A 27436-nucleotide genomic window follows, 5' to 3' on the forward strand; every position below is an offset into this window, starting at 1 on the left:
GACACGCCCGGGCGGACCTAAGTTTCCGCCCGGGCGTATGACCTTCGCAAATTATCCTTCTCTCACGCCTTGGAGGCGCCCGGGCGGATGTGAATGTGCGCCCGGGCGGATGGCTTTCGACTTTTTTTCTTTAATTTTCAGTTTATGCACGACTCACCTGCATTTTCACCAACTAAACGCATGAGCAACAATAAAACATAAAGTGTGCTAAAATAATACAAAATGCATGCAATCTAAATGATAAATGCAACACAATGCGACATAACATGATATGAAAAACAAGTAAAATCCCCCTATATCAACCCCCCAATACTAACCTTTTGCTCGCCCTCGAGCAAACAGGTGACAAGAAAAAAATGTGGAACATGACACAAAGTAGCTTGACAGTGAATTCATAGTCATCAACTAGCCTCAGCGAAACTCAACATATTCCCTTGTCGATCTATGCAAAAGCACAATTCTTCGCACTTTCTTTTGGTCTAGACATTGTTTCAAATAAAACCTGAATATGTATGTGTGTGTCGTTAATCCTAGCAACATAAATGACAGAGAGATCCATTCTCAACCATGGTCAGAGATTTAAATCAGTTTGTTAGTGTAAATCTTACTCTCCTTTATTCCTCTGCACTCAGTAATCACCTGCAGCATATTTTTTTTTGACTGAATTGGAATCCAGTAATAAAAGGACCAAATTAGAGCCTTTCATCTCAGATCCAAATCCACATGTTTTACATTTTTAGCCAGGAATAGGATTTCATTCCTTTATTCGGCTCTTCAACACCTTACATCTCCAACTTTAGCCAGGAATAGGATTTCATTCCTTTATTCGGCTTCCCGCCACCTTACATCTCCATCGTTCTCTTTTTTTTTAATGCTGCTGATAGATACCTCGATTCAAGAGAATATCGTCAAGTTCAATTTACACCTTCAAACATCTTCGTTCCCCACTTTAGTTTTAAATTTTCACCATCTTATCATCCATGCTTCTAGTTGTAACATTTGTGCAAAGAGAGTTCAACGTTTTAAATAAAACTTCATGTCTTTACCATAGTAGGTGCTAAAGAAGTGCAAGTACACGACAGACAGGGCATGTCTCATAATCTCTTAATCATCATTGGCTAACAAGTACTACTTCGAACACTGTCGGCTGACACACTCCAATGCAAAAAAAAAAAAAAGACTAAAAACTAAATGCCCACAAACAAAACCAACAAAGAAAAAAATGAACACATAACACAACACCCATCCACCCCCTAATACTAAAGTCGAGCAGTGTCCCCACTGCAACAGACGATAGAAAAAGAGGCAGATAGTGTGTAACAAAATAGATGCAATATGACCTAAACATGCAACAGACACAGAAATAAACAAAATGATCTAAACGAAATGCAGGAAATAAAAAGAAGGGACAGAAGTGACTCCCCTCTCAAAGATCATCCTCCTCGTGCGCCTCTGGGGGAATGACACCAGCATCTGGCTCTGGGGCATCGGCATAGTGGAACTGAAATGGTGGCGGGAAAGCTGGCATAGGTGGTGGCATAAGGGCTGGGTCAATACCACTGTGGCTCAGGGATAGACGCAACATGGCATCAGTAGCAGTATGATACGTGTGACTCACAGCCTGCCACTGTAACTGATGGTCCGCGAAGGCAGAAAATTCGTCCATCCAGTCCTAAAGAAGGCGACGTCGAGGTCACGGGGCCGGTGGTGGTGGCTGCTGGGGCACGGGATCGAAACTGAAACCGTCTCATATAGGGCCAAACTACTGGAAAGCCTTCCGCCATACTGCCATTTTCTGTATCCAGCTAGCGTCATCGAGGGCCTTGGTTGGTGGCAACCACTCATCGTCATCCTGAAAAACAACCCCAGCACCTGCACATAGCTTGGTGATAATGTGTGAGAAGAATAATGCCACATTCGGATTATGAATGCTCAGCTGGATCTGCGAATGAATAATCCTGCCCACATTGAGTGGCATGCAAGTGATCAGTGCGTAAAGCAGCAGCCCCCTCTCCCTCTGTATTCACTAGTGTGCCTGACTGGCATCAAATGTGTGGCCAAAAATGCATACCACATCGCAGCCGGGACGAGCAAATATTTCTCTGCAAAACAAGTGTGCGAGCCAGGTGTCTTCCACGGAGACCCCGGATAGCAGATTCTTTGCATCATCAAGTCTAAATTGGGTTCTGCTGCCCATGCCACATAAACCGAGTCATCCACAGCTGGTGTCTCAAGCACCCTATTAATTTCTACCGAACTAAAATCTACCAGCTTCCCTCTCACAAATGCTTTACTATCGCTCCTCTCAGCCGCATTAGCATAGAATTCTCTCACCACTGGCACCACCGCGGCTTGCGGTTGGCTACGAAATTTTCCCCAGCTTCTATTCTCAATTTGATTTATAATAAATATGTATTGCACAAGCTGGAAACCACGTTCGCGAAGCGGAGCTCTATGTATTTTCGCATGTTTATAGCGTTCCCTAGCGGTATCATTCGCAAATAATTGAGAATTACGCGATGAATACGAAGAGGCATGACTCACCCAAGCTTTCTTAGGCGCCATCGTGGATTATTTGAGAAGCACAAGTAGCCCGGAGTAGGAGGCATGTTGCCGGACGTCAGTAGTGGCTGGAGGCTTCAGCGACGGCGAGAAAAAGGGCAGCGGTGGCCGGAAATATCAGAGGTGGCCGGAAATGGCAGAGGTGGCCGGAAAATCTGAATTCGTGACCGAAAAAATCACTTCTTGATGTTTGGCGGAGATGGTGACCCAAGATTGTGCCTAAAATTGACACAAGAGAGGGGATTTGAGTGAGATTTAGGGAGGAGGGGGGCGAAAATCAAAGGGGGAGGAGTAGGGTTCGAATGGGGAGAAGAAAAGAATGGTGCAGATTTTTAAATCTGCACGATCCGCCCGGGCGGAAACTTGTTTTCGCCCGGGTGGATGCTCCACGGCTTTTGGAAAAAAAATTAAAAAAAAAGAGTGCGCCCGGGCGGATGTGAATTTCTGCCCGGGCGGAGACCTCACGGCTTTTTGCAATTTTTTTTTTGAAAAGGGCCGCGCCCGTTCGGATGTAAATGTCCGCCCGGGCGGAAGCTTCACGGCTTTCCCTTTTTTTAAGTAAAATAATAAGAACATAAACTAAAAATCGAATTAAATGCAAGATAAGGCAAAATGAGGTAGTTCTCAATTTATAGTCGAGAGCTGGCTTGTCGGTCAGTTTTAGTTCGGATTGTCTTGGAACCGGGTGATTCCAAGTTGTGGCTCGACTGTGCCACCCATGTAGTGCTTCAGTCGTTGGACATTGATCGTAAATGTCCCATCCTTTACATCTCGCAATTCTACAGCTCTCGATGGGTAAACTTTGGAAATCACGAATGGACCAGACCATCGCGACTTCAATTTTCCGGGAAACAGTCGCAACCGGGAGTTGTAGAGCAGGAAATTTTCACCTTCCTTGAATTCCCTTTCAATGATTCGCCTGTCATGAGCCCTCTTTGTCTTTTCCTTGTACGATAGTGCGATATCATATGCCAGATTCCGAAATTCCTCCATTTGGTCCAATTGAAGCAGACGACGTTCACCTGCATCAGTAAAGTTAAATTTTAGTGCTTTTGTTGCCCAATATGCCCGATGCTCTAACTCTACAGGTAGATGACATGCTTTACCAAACAATAACATATAATGTGTAGTGCCTATAGGTGATTTGAATGCAGTCCTATATGCCCAAAGAGCATCATCTAACCTTACAGACCAATCTTTTCGACTGACACCTACCACTTTTTCTAAAATCCGCTTGATTTCTCGGTTAGACACTTCCACTTGACCGCTCGTTTGGGGGTGATAGGGAGTAGATATCTTATGTGTGACACCATACTTGCTTAAAAGTTTTTCAAAGAGTTTGTTGCAAAAATGGGTGCCACCATCACTAATGTTTGCTCGTGGTGTCCCAAACCTATTAAAAATATTTTTCTTTAAAAATTTCAGGACCACTTGAGCATCATTAGTGGCATATGCTTCTGCCTCTACCCACTTAGACATATAGTCGACCGCCACCAAAATATATTTTTTCGTGAACGAGCTGGGAAACGGTCCCATGAAGTCTATTCCCCACACATCAAAAATCTCACACTCAATAATATTATTTAAAGGTATTTCATGATGGTTAGAGATGTTACCTGTCCGCTGGCATTTATCACAGGTAAGCACATAAGAACGAGCATCTTTAAAGAGGGTTGGCCAATAAAAGCCACATTCAAGTACCTTAGATGCCGTCTTTGTTGGTCCAAAATGACCACCTACCTCACACGGTCATGGCAGTGGTTGAGAATTTGACCAAACTCTTCCTCTGCAACACACCTTCTGATCATAGAATCTGCACATATTTTGAACAAGAAGGGTTCCTCCCAAAAATAATATTTCACGTCCGAAAAAAATTTCTTTCTTTGGTGAAATGTTAAATTTGGGGGGGGGGGTTGAGCCTGTAACAAGAATGTTAGCAAAATTGGCATACCAAGGACAATGTCTCACCTCAAACAGTTGCTCATCAGGAAACCAATCATTGATAGCATGATCTACACAGTCATTACTAATAAGCTCCAGTCTAGACAAATGATCCGCTACCACATTCTCGACACCCTTCTTATCTTTTATTTCTAAATCAAATTCTTGCAACAATAAAATCCACCTAAGTAGGCGTGGCTTTGCATCTTTGTTAGCAAGTAAATATTTCAATGCAAAGTGATCTGTGTAAACAATTACCTTGGACAAAACAAGATAAATGAATGAAATTTGTCAAGCGCAAATACTACGGCAAGTAATTTCTTTTCAGTTGTTGCATAATTTAATTGAGCCTCATCAAGGGTCTTACTTGCGTAGTAAATTGTATGAAATACCTTATTTTGATGCTGGTCAAGCACAGCCCCCACCGCAATATCACTGGCATCGCAAATGATCTCGAAGGGCAGATCCCAATCTGGTGCCACCAAGACAGGAGCCATCACCAAGCGCTCCTTCAAATCCTCGTATGCCTGTAAACAGTCAGAATTGAAATCAAAAGGCACATCTTTCATAAGTAAGTAAGATAGAGGTTTGGCAATTTTCGAAAAATCTTTGATAAACCGCCTATAAAAATCGGCGTGGCCTATAAAACTTCTAACTCCCTTTATTGAGGCTGGTAATGGTAGGTTCTTTATGACTTCTATTTTAGCTTTGTCCACCTCAATCCCTTGTTCCGAAACCTTGTGCCCTAAGAAATTTCCCTCTTGTACCATGAAGTGGCACTTCTCCCAATTAAGTACCAAGTTCGTCTCCTCGCACCTCCTCAACACGGTTCTCAGATTCTGTAGACACTCATCAAACGTTGCACCAAAAATAGAAAATTCATCCATAAATATTTCAAGAAAGGTTTCAATCATATCATGGAATATAGCAGTCATGCAACGTTGAAACGTAGTAGGGGCATTACAAAGACCAAAAGGCATACGGCGGAAAGCAAAAGTTCCATACGGACAAGTGAAAGTGGTTTTCTCTTGGTCCTCAGGTGCAATAGTGATTTGATTATACCCCGAATACCCATCTAGAAAACAGTAAAACTCATGCCCCGCTAGTCTCTCCAACATCTGATCAATAAAAGGCAGGGGAAAGTGGTCCTTACGGGTGGCATCATTCAACTTCCTATAGTCAATACACACTCGCCATCCCGTAACTGTCCTAGTGGGTATTAATTCATTTTTTTCATTTGTGATCACAGTAATCCCACCTTTTTTTGGCACACACTGAACAGGACTTACCCATGCACTATCAGATATAGGATAGATAATATCTGCATCAAGGAGTTTGATAGTCTCTGCTTTTACTACCTCTTGCATCTTTGGATCTAATCTTCTTTGAGGTTGCACAAGAGGTGAGTACTCGTCTTCCATCAAGATCTTGTGCATGCAGACTGATGGGTTGATCCCTTTGATGTCCATCACCTTCCACGCAAAAGCACTCTTGTGCGCTTTCAAAACTTCCAACAGTTTGTCCCCATCACATCTGTCAAAGCAGCAGAAATAATTACAGGTAAAGTGTTATTCTCACCTAAGTATACATACTTTAAGTGTGGAGGCAATGGTTTGAGCTCAAGCGTCGGTGGCTCCTCCAGGCTTGACTTCTGAAGGATCAAATCTCTTCGATCTCCCAAGTCCTCTAATCTCATCTTTATTGGCCTCTTCCATGGCTGGTTGGCATTGAGGTATGCCACTATTTTGGCTTTCTCTTCGTCCAATTCATCTTTTCTCAGTTCAGTAGTGAGAGTGGCTTCCAAAGGATCTCTAATAGCACCCTGCACATAGTTAGACACAAGAGCATCAAAAGCATCAATTCTATAACAACTATCAGAGTGCAGTGTGTGCTTGAGTGCATTAAAAACATTGAAAGTGATCTCCTCTTCTCCCACTCTCAATCTCAACTTCCCTTCTTGTACATCAATTAGGGCCTTGCAAGTTGCAAGGAATGGTCTCCCCAAAATCAAAGGCATCTCCACATCCTCCTCCATGTCAAGTACCACAAAATCTGCAGGAAATATGAATTTGTCCACCTTTACCAAGACGTCCTCTATGACCCCTCGAGGGTATTTGACAGATCTATTTGCTAGTTAGAAGGACATCCTTATTGGCTTAGGTTCTCCTAATCCGAGCTTCCTAAATACAGATAAGGGCATAAGATTAATACTTGGACCAAGATCACACAAAGCCTTGCGAAAAACAACATCACCAATCATGCAAGGAATAGAAAAACTCCCTGGGTCTTTTAGTTTCGATGGGATTTTGTTTTGCACAAAAGCAGAGCAATTTTCAGTTAAGTTCACCGTCATGTGATCCTCCAACTTTCTCTTATTAGCTAATATGTCTTTCAAAAATTTAGCATAACTGGGCATTTGCATCAAAGCATCGGCAAACGGAATATTGATATGCAATTTTTTGAATACCTCAAGAAACTTACCGAATTGTGCATCGAGTTTTGCCTTTTTTAATGCTGTAGGAAAAGATGGAGGGATAACAATTGTAGATTGTGCAGTGGGAGCTGGTGTCGAGTTGGAAGACTTAACTTTTGATGACTCAGTATGTTCATCCTGTGCTTGAGGTTTTTTTTGTTCCTCTAGCCTCTAAGATCTTTCCACTTTTCAACTCGATGGCCTTCACTTGCTCTTTTGGATTGGTCTCTTTGTTACTTGGCAAGGTGCCCGGCTCTCTATTTGCTATCATCTTTGCCAACTGCCCAATCTGATTCTCTAGCCCCTTTATTGACGCATCTTGATTTTGGAGTCTAGTTTCAGTGGACGAGATAAACTTAGACATCATCTTCTCTAAGTTGGACTTTTTTTCTCTGGAAGGGTCAAATCTGTACATCGGTTGTTTCCCATATTTTTATCCTCCTTGTGGTCGATTCTGACTGTTTTGACCACCCCATGAGAAGTTGGGATGTTGCCTCCATCCAGGATTGAATGTGTTTGAGTACGGATCATTCCTTGGACGGTTTTGGACTCCCACTTGATTCACATCCGCCCCTTCTGGCACATAAAAGGACCACTATTTTGACAGTCCTTAACATAGTGTTCTCCTCCGCATTTTTCACAAAATATCTCTTGAAGACGCATAGCCGTGCCACCCATATTCAAACCTTCCAACTTCCAGTTCAAGATATCAAGTTGTGCAGTAATAGCGGAAAGGTCAGTTACCTGGTGAACTCCTGCACTTCTTCGCTGGTTGTTCCTTTCAAATTGAGGATGATAGCTGCTAGCAGCCATCTCCTCCAATAACTCATATCCTTCCTCAGCAGTTTTTCGCAAGAGATTTCCACAAGCAGCAGCATCTATCATAGTACGATTAGGAGTAAGCAAGCCATAGTAAAATATTTGAACAACTAACCCAAGTGGCAGTTCGTGATGGGCATCTTCGTAATAGATCCTTGAAACGCTCCCATGCCTCATATAAAGATTCCTGCTCGAACTGAGCAAATGTGGTGACGTCTGCCCGCAGCTTCATGGTCTTAGATGGAGGAAAGTATTTAATGAGAAACGCTTTCGCCATGTCCTCCCATGTGGTGATCGAACCTACAGGCAAATAATTCAACCATGCTTTAGCTTTATCACGTAAGGAGAAAGGAAATAAATGCAACTTAACAGCATCATCAGAAACTCCATTAAATTTAAAAGTATCGCAAATTTTAAGAAAATCTGCGATATGCGTGTTTGGATCATCTACTGCAGATCCTCCAAAGTGGACTGTATTCTGAATCATCTGGATTATGGCTGATTTGATTTCGAAGTGGTTTGCCCGCACAATAGGCCTCACAATACTGGGGCGTGCACCATCCAAAGAAGGCTGGGCATACTCTAGCATCGGTATGCGGCATGGCATCTCAACCTGTCTATTATCATGGTGTTCCTCCTCATGCTCGTGCTCGTGCCTCTCCATCAGTTCCTTCAGTCTCTGCTGCTGTCTTCTCCTGCGGAAAGTTATTTCAATTTAAGGGTCAAACTGCTCAAACTCCACATCAAATGACTTTGGCATGCACTGGAAGAGATATCTATAATTGAATATGGAGTGTTAACTTAATAAAATGAAACAATGCTAAAGAAAATAACTAAAAATAAAATTGTGAATTAACAGTCCTCGGCATAGGTGCCAAAAACTTGATCGAGCAAAACTTACACTGTGGAATCATTGATAAAAATATAATTTTGTATGCTCAAAAATGAATCGCAAGTGCACGATGTTAAGTAATTGTATAATGTACGTGAGTACGAGTATCGTTCCACTGAAGACTGTATTTGACAATTATTATTTTCAGTTATTAAATCTTTAGCAACGAAATTTGATTGATTGGTTTAGTACTACTATGTTCGAATAAACATGCAAATAAAAAGATTCAATAATTAAATAATGAAATATAATATCTAAAATGGTTGATTAAAATTCAATGAGAAATGAATTTGTTGGGAATTTCGGTTCACCTACCCCTCGTTAATTAATTAATTCGTTCGATAGTGACTGTATGCTTCCGACAGGATTTTCTATTCAATTGAACACACTATCTCGAGCTATGCCAAACTAATTCTACTCAATGAAGTAATTAAATGTCTTTAATTATTTATCAAGAGTGAATCGCAAATCGATCCATGAAATCCCCTAGTTTTCGCCCTACTGGACTATGACTATCGGCGTGTATCCAATTTCATATATCTATGTAAATTGTAGATCAACGGATTATACTACTCGTTCCTATCACAAGTTATTCTCTCGAACTCACTCACAATATAAAAACGTTGTTAAAGTTAGCTACGCTCTAACAACACAATGAAAAACAGTAGCACATTCAAGAATAACCCAACAACTGAAATATGAATTAATTAAATCAAAGTTTGGGGTAGGATCCCCTTAAATCTCAACAAATATTTAAAGTTTGGCTACTAGAATTCATAATAAAATAAACACAACAATGTTTAAGGGGTAAAAACTAGAATAGAAATACTAGATTCGATGAAAAACGCAAGGACGATGCCCGGAAAATTGTCGAATCTTCAATCCAAGCGCGAATTCCTCTCCAAAGCTTGTGGCGGCTCTCCAATAATGTTTGAATAATCCTGCAATTTTCGTGCAATCCCTTCCATATCCTCCCCATTCAGAATTAAGGGAAGAAATCATCCAAAATCTTTCCAAAAATACAAGCGCGCCCAAGCGGACATAAGTTTCCGCCCGGGCGGATGACCTTCGTAAATCTTGTAATTTCATTTTTCTTTGACACGCCCGGGCGGACCTAAGTTTCGCCCGAGCGGATGACCTTCGCAAATTATCCTTCTCTCATGCCTTGGAGACGCCCGGACGGATGTGAATGTGCGACCGGGCGGATGGCTTTCGACTTTTTTTCTTTAATTTTCAGTTTATGCACGACTCACTTGCATTCACCAACTAAACGCATGAGCAACAATAAAACATAAAGTGTACTAAAATAATACAAAATGCATGCAATTTAAATGATAAATGCAACACAATACGACATAACATGATATGAAAAACAAGTAAAATCCCCCTATATTAGGAATGAACCTTGGTTTCTTCTCATGAATTTTCTGAATTTCTTCACAAATAATGACATTGCGTAATTACTTAGCTGATCAACAGTTTTCTGAACTGAACCGGTTGGTTCCAGCTTGTGAGCACTAAGAACGGTTGTAACTGCTAGTGTAGAAGGTTCTCCTTCTCTTGTCTATAGCTCGAACTCATAAGCTTTGAGATCAGCAAACAAGTCAGTGTAACTCGATCCTTATTCAGGTCCTTTGACTCTCTCATAGTCATGGTCTTGACATCTCATTCCTTGGAAAGACCTCGAACTACCTTCAGCGCAACTTCTTTGTTTGAGTACACTTTTCCAAGTGCATTCAGCTCATTTACAATGCTGCTGATTCTTTCATCGTACTCGTTCATGGACTCTCCAGTCTTCATGTTGATATTGTCAAACTTTTGAACAACAACTGAGAGTTTATTTTCTTTTGTCTGTTCATTGCCCTCACACAGCTGAATTAATTTCTCCCAAATTTCTTTTGTTGTCTTGCAGAGCTTCATCTTACTAAATGTAACCTTAACCAATTTGTACAGTATATCTTTAGCCACATTGTTCAAATTGGTTTTTCTTTTGTCTTCTGCTCTCTATTCTTCTCTAAGCTTTTCAGTGCGATGTGGAGCACCATCAGTTATGGCAACAACATTATTTGCTTTCAATATTTTCATGGGTATGTCAGTGATAACATACCACATATCATCATCTTGTGTAGCTAGGTGAGCCTACATTCTAACCTTCCAATAGTCAAATTTCTCTCTGGAAAACATTGGGATTTTATTGAAAGAAGACATGGTAGTTAGATTTGTAGATATGAAATATTCAGAAACAAGATTCAACAGCTCTGATACCACTTTTTAGGATCGGTTGGGTGTGATAAAGTGTTTAGAAAGGGGGTTGAATAAACACTTGACAATATTCACAACTTTTCGATAAATGAATCAGTTTAGTGATAAACTGAATTCGTGAATCTTGTTGTCAATGTCAATCAGTTAACTTAATAAAAATGTGAAAATAACTGAAATATAGATAGAATAAAACTGATAACAAGCAACACAAGATTTGTGGATGTTCGGAGATTTCAAACACTCCTACGTCACCCCTTTTTTTCCTCGAGGATAGGATATTCACTAAAAGACTTTGATCTATACAATACTTTGTACAAACTCACTTTAGTTTGGGCTTAATTATGTCAAAACTGAAACTCTTAGTATCAATGCAATTTTTATCAATACTCAACTGACGTAATTTTTAAGCACAACTGATCTTACAAAGATTGAATAAAACAACAATGAATGTTTGTGCTTGAAGCTCAAAGTATAGTCTGAAAGCTATGAATATGTATAATAAGTGTGAGCTTTTGTAAAACTGAGATTTGAAAGAATATGCGCCAAGTTTTTTCTAAACTTGTATAAATTGTAGCTTGGATAACATTCGTACTCTGCTTCAGCTGATCTTCTCGGCTATTTATAGGCTTTGCTTCCAACGGTAACAATGAATGCATTTTGAATCTTTATATCCGTTGAATAGCCATGTCAACATCCTTCTGGCAATCGTACACTGTAGCTTTTATGAAATGCGGCGTTCCCACGGCTCTTGTAAAAATTGTCGGTTGTTGGCTACGTCTTTTAACTGATGACGTGTAACGTTAGATTGATCAGTTGACTCTTTAGCATATAGAATTACCTAATTGTTGTGTGACTGATCGGTCTTAACTGATTGTTGTGTAACTGATCAATCTCAACTGATCGTTCAGTTGACTGCACAGTTCAGTTAGATTAGCTTAGTTCAATTGTCTTGAATTATATGCGCATTAATCTTTAGTTCGGGCAACTTATCAATTTACTAATTTATCATGATCAGTTGTTAAATCTTTTCACGCTTAATTTGTCAAACTCCGAAATTTAGTTTCAACAACTAGCTATGTTGTCGATTGAGAAAGAAATAGTCCGACAAATATATTGATAAGTATTTTTGCATCTAAACAGTTAGACGAGTAGTATTTATGTAGTTATTTTAAATATTTGTTGAGTTTTTATTGATGTAAAATATTGGTTTTGGTATATTTATATATTTATTAATATATTTGTTATTTGTAAATTGAATTTTATATTTATTAATGCAATAAGAGAGCCCATTTTTCAATTTTCGTTTTAGGCTCCATTCAACACAGGTACGGCTCTGTGTCCAAGAAGCTAGAACTTCCAATAGACCGCATTTTGCTGTGTTTTAAAAATATAGTAGGAGAATTACCGGTCACAAGCTAGTATCGCTTACATATAATAATCATGGCATATTTACACATACTTTTTTGGTCTCTAACATAAAGATAAAATCTCAAACTTCGTATAATTATTTTGAAACATAGTTTTATCTGCATTTGGAGTTCGGGGAGATTGTTGTGTTATGCATAAGATATACTAACACTATAGCACATATGTACATTGTGTGCGCAAAGAAAGAAAAACATTATTTTTATATTTAGAAACAAATTAAAATAAGTTTAAAAGATGATGATTTAATTAGAATATAATTTCAAATATAGATTTTTCCTCCTTAAAAATCGGAGTGAATGAATTATAAAAAATACTATTTTAGGAAGAAAAAAAATATTTCATCAATAAATTTATACAATGAGGACATAATTGAAAGTTTAAAGTCCTTATCTCAACTTCTTTCATAAAAATACTAGTACCAAAAATCTTCTACAAAAAATTATTTTAATGCTGGAAATAACCTTAAACTCGATGAAAAAAGAATATTTACGCTGACAAAATCAATTATTCACATGCGTATGAATTACAGATTTGTAGTGGATTCCTTCGAAATTGGGTCTTTTAGTTGTGTATTCCTATGGATATCTTAATTAGAACTTTGTACTTATGGACATGGTCTTGAATCAAGACAAACTGGACTCGGACCCCGACAATCGTGAATTATTCATTTAATTGGATTATTTATTTTTTCATTCACTTTTCTTTCTTTGGTGAAGACATTGAGGGTTTTTGTCTGGAAAAGTTTAGATTTCTGATACATTAATAATTGAAAATACAAAAGAGACATATCATGAGTCACGCTAGAAAAAATATATATAATTCTACATTGAGTACGACTTGACGTAGAATGCATTAATCACGCCATTTAAGCAACACTCTTGCGTTTCTACTTTATACATACATATATATATATAAAATATAGGGTTTCTACTTTATATATATAATATTTCTATATATATATATTAAACTTTTCTATATATATATTATAGTTTCTACTTTTATATACATAACTTTTCTATATATATATATATATATATATATGTATGTATAGGTGCTTAAATGGCGTGATCAATGCATTACGTCAAGTCGTACTCAATGTAGAAATATATATATATATATATATATATATATATATATATATATTCTTGATCTATATTAATTCTTGAAAGGTCGTGGCACATGGTAGCTCCATAAAATTTCAATATTTTATCAATTTGATGAAATTTGTCTAAATTGGAGCCAACAAGTAGCCTTGATCACCATCTCGAGCGAATGATTCAGCCTGGTTGATGTTTATTTCGCATTGATTAATTTGGTACGTGTATACATTAGATTTTGATTCGACTTTTTCTATTCCGTGGCTGAAAAAAGTAAAGCACACGTTCTAATTGATATTCCGACTCATAAAATTATATGATGAATATTTTTGTAGATATCGAGTTTGGTCGTTTTACCAAAATTATAATTAATTAATGATAATAAAATATTTATCACACTTTAAATTTGTAAAAACATACATGTTTTCGTTTAAAAGTATTATATTGTAAGAATATAATTCAATATTAACACGTGAGTAATATTTGATAATGTTAATAAGAAAAACATGAGTCGTTAGATCAACTGTTGATATAATAATTAAAAATAACTTCAATCAATTAAATCAAAATTTCTTGCCAAAATAATAATCATATATCATCTTGTTGTGGCGTTAAATCGAAAGTTCAAATCCTTTTACTGATATTTTTGGTAATATAACATGATATGATATAATATAATTTTACCTTAACTTCACCGACTTCCAGTCTTCTTGTTTCTTTTTTTCTAAAATTTTATTTTTATCTTTAATCTTATCATATATTTTTGTATTCTCTAATTTAATATTTCTCCATTTTAATAATAATAAAACATATTTTATCTGATTTAATAATATTTAAAAATACAAACAACGTACGTATATAGTTTAGACATATGACTTGCGATTGTCGTACCGCTAATCTTATAAATTGAATAGTGTTGATACGAAGTAAGAGCTGTATTCGATCTGCATATGCACAAACATTATTCATAAAGATCGATTTTCGAAAATATAAACTTGAACAAATTCTAACATCTAGTCAGTGATGTTGAATTTGAGACAAGAATTGCAACGATCTCACGAACACGAATAAACAAGGATCTTCTAGATCTTTATGCAATTGTTTAGATGGTATATTTTTTAATAATAATTGGGTAGATTTAGGGAGCTTGTATGTCACTATTTATAGATGTTATCTAAACATCATCGAAAGATTTTGAATTGATTGTGATTTATCTTCATGATATTTATCCAGGATATGGTAAATCAAATTTCAAAATATTTATCATCTTAATTTATATAATATTCTTAATTTGTTTACTTTTAAATGAACTCCAAACCGAACAGAACTGACTATGTACATAATCTAAACTGATTTATATAAACTGGACTACTTAGATTTAATTTGTGGGGACCCGGACGCTAATCATGTTCTTAATCATCATTGGGACAATGTAATCAATTATAATAAAGAAGGTCTAATTTAATTTTTTTTTAAATACAGTATTAAATGCGGAACGTAATGGAATACATTCTAAATATACATGTAAGTATTAAAGTACAAGTATTGTACTATATACAATCATTTAAACTAAGGTTTAACAACTAAATATCAAGTGTCCAAACCCTATCTCAAATCCAAGTCCGTAGTCTCCACTCTAATCACGATCTCTCTCTTCATCTCCTCGACCCCGATCCTGTCCCACATGTTGTCATGCACACACAAAAAAACGACAACAGCCGGATAACTCCGGTGAGAAATACATCCCAGTATAAATCAACGAAACATGCAATCATATAAACAATGTAAAAGCATGTATCAGATATCAGTAGCATGTATCAAAATCTGAAACATACCCAATATAAAAGCGTCACTCAGACTCGTAATTCCACGTCTATCACTAGACTCAATCCTAGTCTAGGGATCCCGATTTCCAGACGTTGGTATTCCTATATCGAACATCAGTAATAGAAGAAAATCCAATTCTATCCACTTCGATATAACCAAACATCCGGCGTCTTGACCTATCCGTCACAGACTTTGGCACTTTCGCCAAATCACTATCCTGTGACAATGTACAATGTGCCAGTGACGATTCCATCACTATCCGGCACTTATGTCACAAGATTACTCGTCTAATACTTGTCTAATACCTGCTTTCTATAAATCCATAGAACCAGCATATCAAATCAAATCAATGTAAATAATAACAATAAGTATGTGATTTAGGGAAACTCAAGTATATCTTACTCGAGTCGTTCTCCCGGTACCACATTGACTTATACATTTCTCTTCTCGGTCTGACGAAGTCGAAGTCGAAAAAGTCAAATCTGTCCATATCAAATCTGAAATGACAATATCGAATAGACTATGTCAATGTACAACTCAATTCAAGACTTGTTCTGATCAATACTCAAATCCAGACATAATCTGATCAATGTCAACGATATAACGATACAATCTCAATCAATAACGAATCTGATTAATATCAATCTACTGATGTTTCGACGGCATAACACTACAATCTCAATAACCCAGTCAATTTCAACATCATAGATATAATAACACGGTTCATAATCGATATCAGTACAACCCATAATCTTAACAATAACAGATCATAATCTCAAATCTGCACCATCTCGCAATACCGGCAATACAATATCAGTATATACGAATCAACAACTCATCTGATCCAAATATGAATAATATCAATATACCCAGCAATACAGTATCAATCAGATATCAATCCCAACATCTCATAATTGGTGAAAACACAATTCTAATATCAACTCGGTCTAATCACAATCAAATCAATTCTGAAAATTCATAATAATTTCATACGGTATCTGTTATTCGATCCGGTTTTAATTATACAATGTCTGATATCGCAAGAACAACATATATGGATCATATCTGATTCTGGGAGTATCATAATTTCAAATCATATCAAAACTTAGTAAAACTTACGTCCAGTTGTAACCTGCATAGATAGGAACTCAGTACTGCAGTCAGATTCAAAATCTAACGGTCGGATTTCTCGCAACTTGAATTTTTGTATTAAGAATTAAAGCCTTCCCCTGACCTTCGTTTTTCTTTTTGTTCTGAGGAAATGAAGCAATTACATATATATATATATCATCTTGCATGTGATAGCTACGTGTCACGTTCTTCTTTAGTTTTGATTGGCGCTCGGGCGGTCATGAATTTTCGCCCGGGCGCGACGTGCTCGGCCCTCTCATTTTAAACAAGGGCGCTCGGGCAGATAAAAACTTCCGCCCGGGCGCGAGATGTTCGGGTTTCTGGCCTTATTCATTGGCGCTTGGGCGAACAAAACTTCCGCCCGGGCGCAGCACCTTCGATCCAAACTTGTATAATTCCATATGCTTTGCCCAAATCTGATCTCGGAATGGCCCGGCTATAATCACATCAATTCATAATCAATAAAGTCAGATTAACAGAATCAAAATCTCTGGCATTACATAATCGAATCGGACCCAAACTAAAGTATCTTTTATCAGTCTATCAGTTTTCATCTTTCATTTTCAAAACATTTTTTTTACACCAGATGGCTAAAATGATGTTTGGATAAGTTTTTTCGTACAAAATTGATCGCAACAACATACGATTGTCAGAGAATGTTAGAGAATATTGACATTGACAAAAGACAAGCCAACATATACTTTATTTTTGCAATGGATATTCTTTTTTGAAATTCGAGACCGTTGGATTCAGAGTCCATAAATAAATAAGGAATTCGGTTTAGTAAATTACTGCGAATTTTAAAGATATTTAAACATTCAAGATTTCAAGTATCTGAACTAAATTCAATCATCCGAACACATTTTACAAAGAGTTGTATCTAATAATTGAGGATCATTAAGTGCTAAGATATAGCAGTGTTATAATTCATTGTATTTGATATCAATATGTATACTTTTATTCATTCAGTTGAGTTGAACTAAGAGTTTCAATTTGGCAGTGTTTAAGTTCAAACTTAACTGGGATTTTGCAAATTACTTGTGCTATCCAAAGCTTTCTAGTGTGAGCCCTCCAAAAGGAAGAACGAGTGACGTTAGAGCTCGAATTATCTGAACATCCAGAAACAAACATGCGTACTTTTTATTTTCAGTTTATCTATTCAAGCCATTATTTGATTTGTTATAATCTGTCATTTTGCCTTCTTTCTATAATTATTTGTTAATCAACTGACATTGAAAATCGAGAATACATAATTCAATTGTCAATCCAACTAGATTAATTTTAATTAAGTAAATTGTGTCTAGCGTTTATCAACCCTCTCATTATAAACACTATAACCGATTCTACTGAGTGGTATCAAAGAGAGGCTTATTCTCGACTTTGAACATTTATTTTCAAATGGCTTCGTTCTGCAAAATTTTGATGTTCTGCAAGGAATATTTTGATGATTGGAAGATAATAATGCATGGTCATTTAGCTGCTCAAGATGATGATATGTTGTTTGTTATCACAGATGTACAAATGAAGATATTTAAAGCCAATACAGCCATAGCCATCCCCGACGGTGCTCCTCAAATGATAGAAAACTAATGAGTGAATGGGCGAATGATGACAAGAAGAAATTCAATGTAACGACCCGAAAATCAGACTACGTATAGCCGAAGAGGGCGGGGGGTGATCGCCGGTGCCATCAGTTGCACGGACAATGAGCAGCTCCTGGCAGGCTTCTAGGTGGAGGGAACATGAATGAACCGACCCACACGGGAATGAGAGAGATTCCGAGACTGTTTAATGTAATGGACTGTACAGTTGAAGAGGGCTTAAAAGATTTGATTTGTAATACTCATATCACGAAGGTGCATCCTCTTTTCGGTAGCTCATCACATAAAAACTTCAAAGTTAAGCGTTCTTGACTTGGGGAAATTTTGGGATGGGTGACCTCCTGGGAAGTTTCTCAGGGTGCGTGTGAGTGAGGACATAAGCACGCTGGAAAGACTCGTCTTGATACAGTGAGGACAGTCGTCGAATCTGGTACGTTACAGTGGTATCAGAGCCAACCTCTCTTAGTACGGTGTAGTTCGGGGACGAACCAAGCGGAAGCTGGTGGGCATGTGAGGCCCGGGGCCGAAGAGGGCGGGGGGTGATCGCCGGTGCCATCAGTTGCACGGACAATGAGCGGCTCCTGGCAGGCTTCTAGGTGGAGGGAACATGAATGAACCGACCCACAAGGGAATGAAAGGGATTCCGAGACTGTTCAATGTAATGGACTGTACAGTTGAAGAGGGCTTAAAAGATTTGATTTGTACTACTCATATCACGAAGGTGCATCTTCTTTTCGGTAGCTCATCACATAAAAACTTCAAAGTTAAGCGTGCTTGACTTGGGGCAATTTTGGGATGGTTGACCTCCTGGGAAGTTTCCCAGGGTGCGTGTGAGTGAGGACATAAGCACGCTGGAAAGACTCGTCTTGATACAGTGAGGACAGTCGTCGAATCTGGGACGTTACAGTCAATCTTGATAATGTGGCTCGTGACATTTTGTACAAAACATTTGATAAAAACACATTTAGCAAAATAAAAATGTGTAAGACTACCAGAGAAATTTGAAAAAAATTGATTTAGTTGTGCGAAAGTAATGAACAAACCAAAGAAAACAAACTTTCTGTGGCCATTCATAAGTTTTTCATTATCAAGATGAAACACGGAGAATCAATGTCTTACTTTGATGAAAGAGTCAGTGGAACCCTTATTGAATTTAGTGCAATTGGAAAGTGTACATCAATCGAGAAATGATCTTGTATATAATGATAGGGCTCTCAAAAGAATGAGATGTCAAAACTATAACAATGTGTGAATATAAAGGTTTGAGCAAGATGAAACTTAATGACTTGTGTTGGGTGCAATAATTGTTCCTGCTGGAAGAACGATCAAACTGTGGTGCTTGAGCTGCTGTGCGGTTTAAAAGATTTGAGTTGTAGCATTACCAAAAGCTATAACTGGTAGTAATGGTGCAACTCAAATCTTTTAAACCGCACAACAGCTCAATCACCAATGTTCGATCGCTCTTTCGCAGAGAACACTCCTTCTCAATAATTGCACTTTTTGCAATCAATAGGAATAGAACACGTGACCTTGGCTCTGATAAAACTTGATAGGATCGGTTAATGTAGTTGGAGTGTTTAGAAGGGAGGGTTGAATAAACATTATGGCTTTTTACAATCTTTTGGATATGAATCAATTCTTTGATTGAATTGATCCTGAAATCTTGTTTGTCAATATAAATCAATTAACTAATGATATTGTAAAATTAGACTGAAATAGAGATTGAATACTTAGGCTGAGGAGCTGTAAAAACTAAATAAATAACAAAATAGAACACATGAGTTTTTATGGATGTTAGGAGATTTCAAATGCTCTGATACCAATTGTTAGAATAAGGTCCAAAATGCGATAACGTAATCCAACTGCATGCAAATCTAAGGAAAATGAAAAATAATTTAATTATATTATTTTAATTACATTTATAGAATATGGTAGGCATGCTTACATGGTTAAAAATGTGGCTTTATATTAGAATGCATAAAATTGTATTTTAAAGGTAATTCGAGACGCGATCGAGAAACAGAGACCGATGACCATAAAAGGAAAATATTTTTGTTAAATTATTATTTTTAATTAGTTAATATATGATATATTTTAATGAGTAATTTCAAAATGTTGTATTTTAAAGTTTTTTTACGCGTCGAGTCATATTTTAAACCGACAATCTATTTTTGACGAAAATATGAACTTTTTGGAATCTCGACTAATATTTTCGAAAAGTTTTCTAAACAAAATATTCTAATTACTATCCAATGGACCTATTATACTATGATTAATGGGCCTAAACTTGTACCATGTATTTTATATAACAAAACAAGCCCTAAAACACTAACTTTTACACCCAAACTCAAGCCCACTTCTTCAAAAGCCCTAGGATTCTTTCTCCACCAGCACACACACGAACACACACAAATTTCGTAGGCTTTTCATGTGGTTTGAAGGGAATTCAGCAAGGTTTCATCCCACATCTATCCGCCAAAGTTCCTCGCATTACAAATCGTTTTTCGTGCGTAAAATACGTAAAGCATGTCTTAATCTTCTTTCACTCATCTTTCACATCATAATATATGTTTTGATACATGATGTCATGAAAAACATGATGCACTTTGTATATATTCGTTTTTATAGCATAACATGAACAAAAATAGAGTATTTGTCTTTTAAAACCCTTGCTTACGATGCGCAAAGGGGATGCCATGGTAGGGATGTGGGAATGGACGTTTTTCAACATGTTTAAGGGTCCTTAGGTGCATGTTTAAGGGCTGGACAAGATGGGGTGACATGATGAACGAAAATTGGTTTCGAACTTGGCATCCTAGGAGGGCACGGCTCTTAGCTGCTGTAGGGACTTGTTCAAGGGTCCTAAGAGAGGTTATTTTGCATGAGGGCTGGTTCGAAGGCTAGGGCTGAAATGCGATTATGGGGGAGAACCGCAAGGTTAAGTCAGGGTTTGAGGGCTGCAAAGGTATAGCTTTGTAAGTTTGGTCCAGCAGGGTCCCAAGTGTTTGTTCATGGTCCTAGTATGGTCATCTAGGGTCTGGTTGGATCGGCCATGGGCTATGGTCGAAGGAACTAATGGTTGGTGCAAGTTATGGTTTCGAATAAAATAGGCAAAAATTCAGCGACTGGTCTAGGCTTGGTCAAGGGTTTTAATTGGATTGATTTGGGTTGTATAAGGTATGGTTAGGTATTAATAAGCTATGGTTCAATTTTGGTAAAGTTTGGTTAAGTTTCGAGTCGATTCGGGTTAAAACCGAAACATACGATTAAGCTATTAAAACGAATTGAGAAATTAGTCGAGGAACGTAAGTTTACGTCTAAGAAATATTTATGAGTTTATTTTAAGGTGTTATATTAAGTTTGGATGGATTCGAGTCGTCGTTTTAAGGCCTAAAGATAAATTAGGAAAGTAAGGATTTCAGGAGCAAAACATTCATTTTACACCTGAAAAATGTTAGACGTCCTGGCAGTACCGTGAATGCTATAATGAATGCTAAAATGTTTATGAAATTTTATGATGAAACATTAATGCTAAAAGATGTGTTGCATTCTTGGTTTAAAAGAAAATTGATATATATATAAGTATAGTTAAATATATATATATGTATAGTATATCTCGGCCAAATGGATGGATAGAAAAAAAATTTCTTGTACATTTTAAAGAAAAACGAATACTGGGCGTTTCAGTTAGGGCCAAAATCTTACCACATGGCCAAAAGCTTACCACTAGGCCAAAAGTTATAGCTGTTAGCCAAGGCACAATTTTATTATAGTCGAATTATGATCCAGCTGGTTGAGGTATCTGCCCAGGTCAGTTCGGTATTCCTTCTCTGACAGGATCGATTAGAGGGGGTAATCGTTGAGCTACAATAGCTCGATTTTTGAAATATTGAACATCGATGAATTAAATTGAGTTTGGTGTTCAAACCAAGCGGAAGACACTTGAAATAATCATTCGTAGAAATCTATTAAATATTTTGTAAAGCGTTTAAAATATATACAAGTTGAATGAGTAGAAATATTTTTGGTTGAAGTATTTTATCAAACACGTGGTATCCAATATTTTGGTATTTGAAGAACACATAAAATGCTTCAACAATGCATATTTAAAACTATGAAAATGATAAGTAAATGCAATAAAAAATAGATACGAATTTGTTTATGGATGTTCGGAGACTTCAAATTCTCCTACGTCACCCCTTCTTCTCCTTGGGAAGGATTCACTAGAAGACTTTGATTTATACAACTCATTGTACAAACCCACTCATGTAAGACTTACGCTACTGCCTAAACTGAACTCCTAGCACTCAAGATTGTAGGCACCACCTCACAATCAGCATATTGTTTAATGTCTCATATTCAAAGACTACATACACAAGTTTATTGTCTTTGTACAAGACTCACTCAACTAATCTTTGAAGTTCAACTCTCTTGTATATGTGTGAGTGATTGTGTGTGAGAAATTTTTCTTTTATAGTGTACATCTCAAATGTATCCTCACACAAGGGCTTGTGCTTTCAACTAACTGATTTCTTCATGCTACCTACCCATGCTTTGAATCCTCTTCAAAAGCTCTTATTTGATCTTCTAGATGTTGTATTTATAGGTCCCAACAATGATATATACGTTAGACACAAGAATATGACCGTTTGGAAAGTTTATGTACTGTTTCTGCAAGTGCAACTGTCAAATTCGCCTTGCTGGACATTTTCCCGACTGGTCAACTTTGGTCAACTCAACTGGTCATTTAGTTCAACTGGTCAGCAACTTGTTCAGTTCAGTTGGTTAGCTGCTGGTTCGGTTCAGTTCAGTTGGTCAACTGCTGGTTCGGTTCATTTGGTCAACTGGTTCGGTTCAGTTTCAGCTGGTCTGGTTCAATTTCAGCTGGTCAGCAGCAGCTGGTTCAGTTCAGTTCAGCTGGTCAGTTCAGTTCAGTTCAGTTGGTCAGCTGAAATCAGTCTAACTGATTTCAGTTTGTGCAGAATCAGATGCTTCATTGTCATTTATCAGCATCCTAAACCTTGATTCAGACTTTGACTTCTGAAGATGATTTGTAGATCTTTGTCTTATCTTTCCAACGCATACTGAATTGCTTCATTTCGATAATCGAGTGGAGAGATATGACCAAAATACCACAACTGCGCAAACCCAACTGATTGCTGTTTTTGTGTGATCAGTTCGGTAATTCAGCGATCAGTTAAACCATATTAACTTCCTATTTTGCCCAACTGACTGAAATACGACTTGTTCCAAATTGCGTTTTCTGATCAGTCAATTTGGCGGATTGTAATTTGGATCATCAAGTTGAGAGAGATATCAAAACACCGAAGCTTGCTAGAAATTCAGTTTGTGCAGAATTCGGTTTCAGTTTGCTTCTTGTGTTTGCAACTTCACACATGAGTAAATATGTTAGAAATACAATAACAAGTTTTGTTAACATCAAAATAAAGATTGCGAACATGAAATGTTCCAACATTCTCTTCTCCAGAGCAGCGGGTGTTGACAAAAAAGGAGAAGAATAGAAGACAGTAGCAGGGACAAGCAACAAGAAGTGGAGTGAACCAGACAAACCAACTAATAAAGGATCAGCTGAAAGAAATCAAAGAAATGATCAAGTGTTCTAAATCAGTTGATAGTCTGAGGGACGTCTATACATTTTTATTTCATTTTGAAATGTTCGTATGAATATGTACTTACCTCTTTCAAATTCAATGTCTTTCAAATTCAATGAAAAGCTATTCTTGAATATGTAAAAATATGTACATTATTTTATCTACAATCAGTTTCAGTATTTTAGTTATACTAGGTATATCAGAAAATTCAATACAACAGTTCAGATATCTAATTTTTGTCAAACATCGAAAAGGGAGAAATTGTTGGAATTTATGAGTTTCATAGTTTGACAAACAAATTCGCAAGAGAACTGAGAACCAAACTGATCGCACGTAATCAAGAGATCGTAACTCAAGGAAGACTTATCGAACTTAAATGGATTAAGAAATGAAGCTCTTATAGGTATAAATAAGTCTTAAAACCGATTATACAAAGTCAACAAACAAATTGGAAATTAGAACTGAATGCTTCGTATAACTGAACTGAAAAGACCTATATCAACTGAAGTGTTCAAAATTGAGAAGACATCAGTTAGAACTAATGTTGTCCAGCTGAACTGATATGTCGAGTAGCCACGTCATCAGTTGTATCAGCTAACAGTCTGAAAATCCGTACCCAAGCAGAACAGAGGAAACTGAACAAGTCTGATACTTTGTATCACTGTCAGATAAAGTCATCTACATGGATTAAACGAGATATTAGTCATTAATGCATTTAATGTGACCATTGGAATCGGAGACTATATATAGTTGATCGATTCAGTTGAAGAAGGTTGGCGAAATACACTGAAGAAACTATCAACAATCATCAATCAGTTGCAATGCATTATCAAGCATTTTTCAGTTCATAAATCACATATTGTAGCTCTTATTTCATTGTATTTATTCGTAGCATTCAGCCTATTCTTTAGAGCTATTCAGTTATCTACTGTAAAGTGTTGGAAAACTAAGAGTTTCAACTTGGCAATGTATAAATCCAACTGAAGTGGATTATTAAAATATGTTGTAATATATCAAAGTCTTTTAGTGAAAAACATATCTTTGATATATAAGGGGTGATGTATGAGCATTTGAAGTCTCCGAACATCCATAAAAACTCATGTGTTTTATTCTGTTATTTATTCAGTTTTAGAGCACCTCAGTCTAAGTATTCAATCTATATTTCAGTCTAATTTTGCACTATCATTAGTTGACTGATTTATATTGACAAACAAGATTTCAGGATCAGTTCAATCAAAAAACCGATTCATATCCAAAAGATTGCAAAAGGCAGAGTTTTTATTCAAACCCATTATAAACACTCCAATTGCATTAACCGATCCTATCAAATTGTTTGAGAACTTAATGCTTATCAATTCGAATTGCAAACTAGAGAGGATGATCAGTCCGCCTCTCAATTGCCTAATACTCTATCTTCTGTGAAAATGCAACCATCAGCTTCACATGAAAAATCGGTTGAACAATTGAGTAGTGATACAATGTCATTGTTTGTTAAAAAGTTTGAAATTTCCTAAGAAAGAATTAATGACCCCACTGAAGATTTTACCAAAAGATGGAGTCAACTGATGACTCCAATGCCTGTTTTAACTTTGGCGAGACTGTCACTTCATAGCAGACTGCCCCAAACTAAGGAAGGATGACATGTGGTCATCTGAGAAGGGAAAGAGATCTTTGACAGAGTGAGATCCAAGGATGAGAATAAATCATTCAAAAAGAAGCACGACCGAAAATGGCTGGTGGCCGAGGAAAGCAAGTCAAATTGGCTGACTCAGACTCTGAGTCGTCTGAATCAGAAGAGCCAAGTAGTTCCAGTGAAGATGAAGAAGTGAAATGTTTGATGGCCAATGATATTGTGCTGGAATCTACCAGTATGAAGGTATTTGATTTTAACTCAACTGATTTTTTACGAGAGGACCTTGTCAATCTACTTTACGACATGGTCAATGAGTACCTAAGACTTTCTCAATCATTCGAGAAAGTTAAAGCAAGGAAAATTGACCTGCTAGACAGCAAAACTGAAACTGACTGGAATGGCCTAGTGAAATGTTGAGTCTGAAGGAAGATATTTCTAAACTGAAAAATGGGAATGAGATAATACAAGATGAGAATCAGATGTTAAAATATGAGAATATGAAGCTAACTGAATTAATTTCATCCTGGAACAAGTCTTAGTTACCTTAACTAAAATGCAAGAGTTGCAGAAGCCTATTGGGACAAAAATGGTCTCAGTTTCAGCAACAATAGAAGAATTCCTAATACAAGTACTCGACCGAAATTGGATATGTGCAAAGAGAAATACATTCATTTAGTTAGATCCAGTTTGATATATGAACATTAAGAACCGTCCATCAAATTGCAAAATCTGTTGAAAATATGAGTAAAGACAGAAAGTTTGGTGTTGGTTGTGTCTGAAAATTCCAATGCGAAGCCTAACCAAACCATTTTAGCTAGGCATGACTCAATGAAAGACAAGTCTAACTGATACTTTAACATCAAGTCTTTCCAAAAAAGATATAGGCTGACCAATGAAGTTGGAAAGAGTAAACAACATATTGTTTTTACTGCACATAGAACACACCACACACATGCAGATGCACAACATATTTGGAACACAGCAAGTGGTTAGTCAGTTAAACTTATCCAAGTTTGGATTCCAGAAGCACTAATCACGTCTAAACCAAGTATGGGTACCCATAGTTATTCTTCATTTGTGATTGTGGGGCACAAAAACTGAAATAATCAAGAAGTTAGTTTGGTACTTGGACAGTTGGTGTTCAAGGAACATGACTGATGAAGCTAAATTGCTATCTAAACTAACTCAGTCTACTGGACCTAAGATCAAATTTTGAGATGCTTCTCAAGGTAGAACCGTGGATAAGGATAAGCTTATCCATGGTAATATTATCATTGAAAACATATTACTTGTTGAAAATATAAATATAATTTAATTAGCATAAGTTAGTTGTATGATCATGGCTATTCTGTTGAGTTAAATAAGAATGTTTGTACTGTCAAAAATACTTTTGGATGCATTATAATGACAGGTGACATATGGAAACACATACAAAATCATTTGGACTGTTCGACTTAGTGAACCCGTGTGCTTCATTGCTTCTAACTTACTAAGGAACTGGTTGTGGCACAAGAGGTTAAATCAATTAAATTTCAGAGTCATTGCAAATCTGAGTAAGAATGAATTGTTCACTAGTTTGCCAAAAATTGAAGTTTCAAAAGACAAAGTCTGTTCAGATTTTCATTTTGGGAAGCAAGTTAGGTCATCCTTTAACAACAAATAGTGTAACTCATCAACCCGAAGCTTAGAACTTTTGCGCATGGATTTATTTGGTCATAAGCCAATCATGAGCTTAGGGGGAATCAAATACACTCTAGTTATTGTTGATGATTTATCAAGGTTAACTTAGGTAGTATTCTTAAAATCAAAATACTAGACTGCTGCCAAACTGATCAAAATTTTGAAAATATTTTTAAATGAAAAATCAGAAGAGATTGGTAAAATCAGATCTGATAAAAGAATTGATTTTTTCAAACAAACTTTGTCTACTTTTATAAAAAATCATGGAATTATGCATGAGTTCTCAGCAGATATAACACCTCAGCAAAATGAAGTTTTCGATAGAAGGAATATGACCCTTAAAGAAGCTACTAGAACAATGTTTGCTGATTCTAGAATTTCTCAGAGATTTGGGCTAAGGTAGTGAACACTGCATGTTATACTCAGAACAGATCAATGATTAACGAGAAACATAGCAAGACACATTGTTACAAGAAAC

The 27436-nt window shown here is 36.9% G+C and overlaps 1 non-coding gene across 1 annotated transcript; it reads left to right on the forward strand.

Annotated features, from left to right (window-relative positions):
* Positions 1-7919: 7919 nt before the first annotated feature.
* Positions 7920-8023, forward strand: LOC142528172 (small nucleolar RNA R71). The gene has a single exon (XR_012815652.1). It is a non-coding gene; the product is annotated as a small nucleolar RNA R71 (small nucleolar RNA).
* The last annotated feature ends 19413 nt before the right edge of the window (positions 8024-27436 follow it).

Source organism: Primulina tabacum, chromosome 15 (genome assembly GCF_025594145.1).
Source record: "Primulina tabacum isolate GXHZ01 chromosome 15, ASM2559414v2, whole genome shotgun sequence".
Taxonomy (NCBI): Eukaryota; Viridiplantae; Streptophyta; class Magnoliopsida; order Lamiales; family Gesneriaceae; genus Primulina; species Primulina tabacum.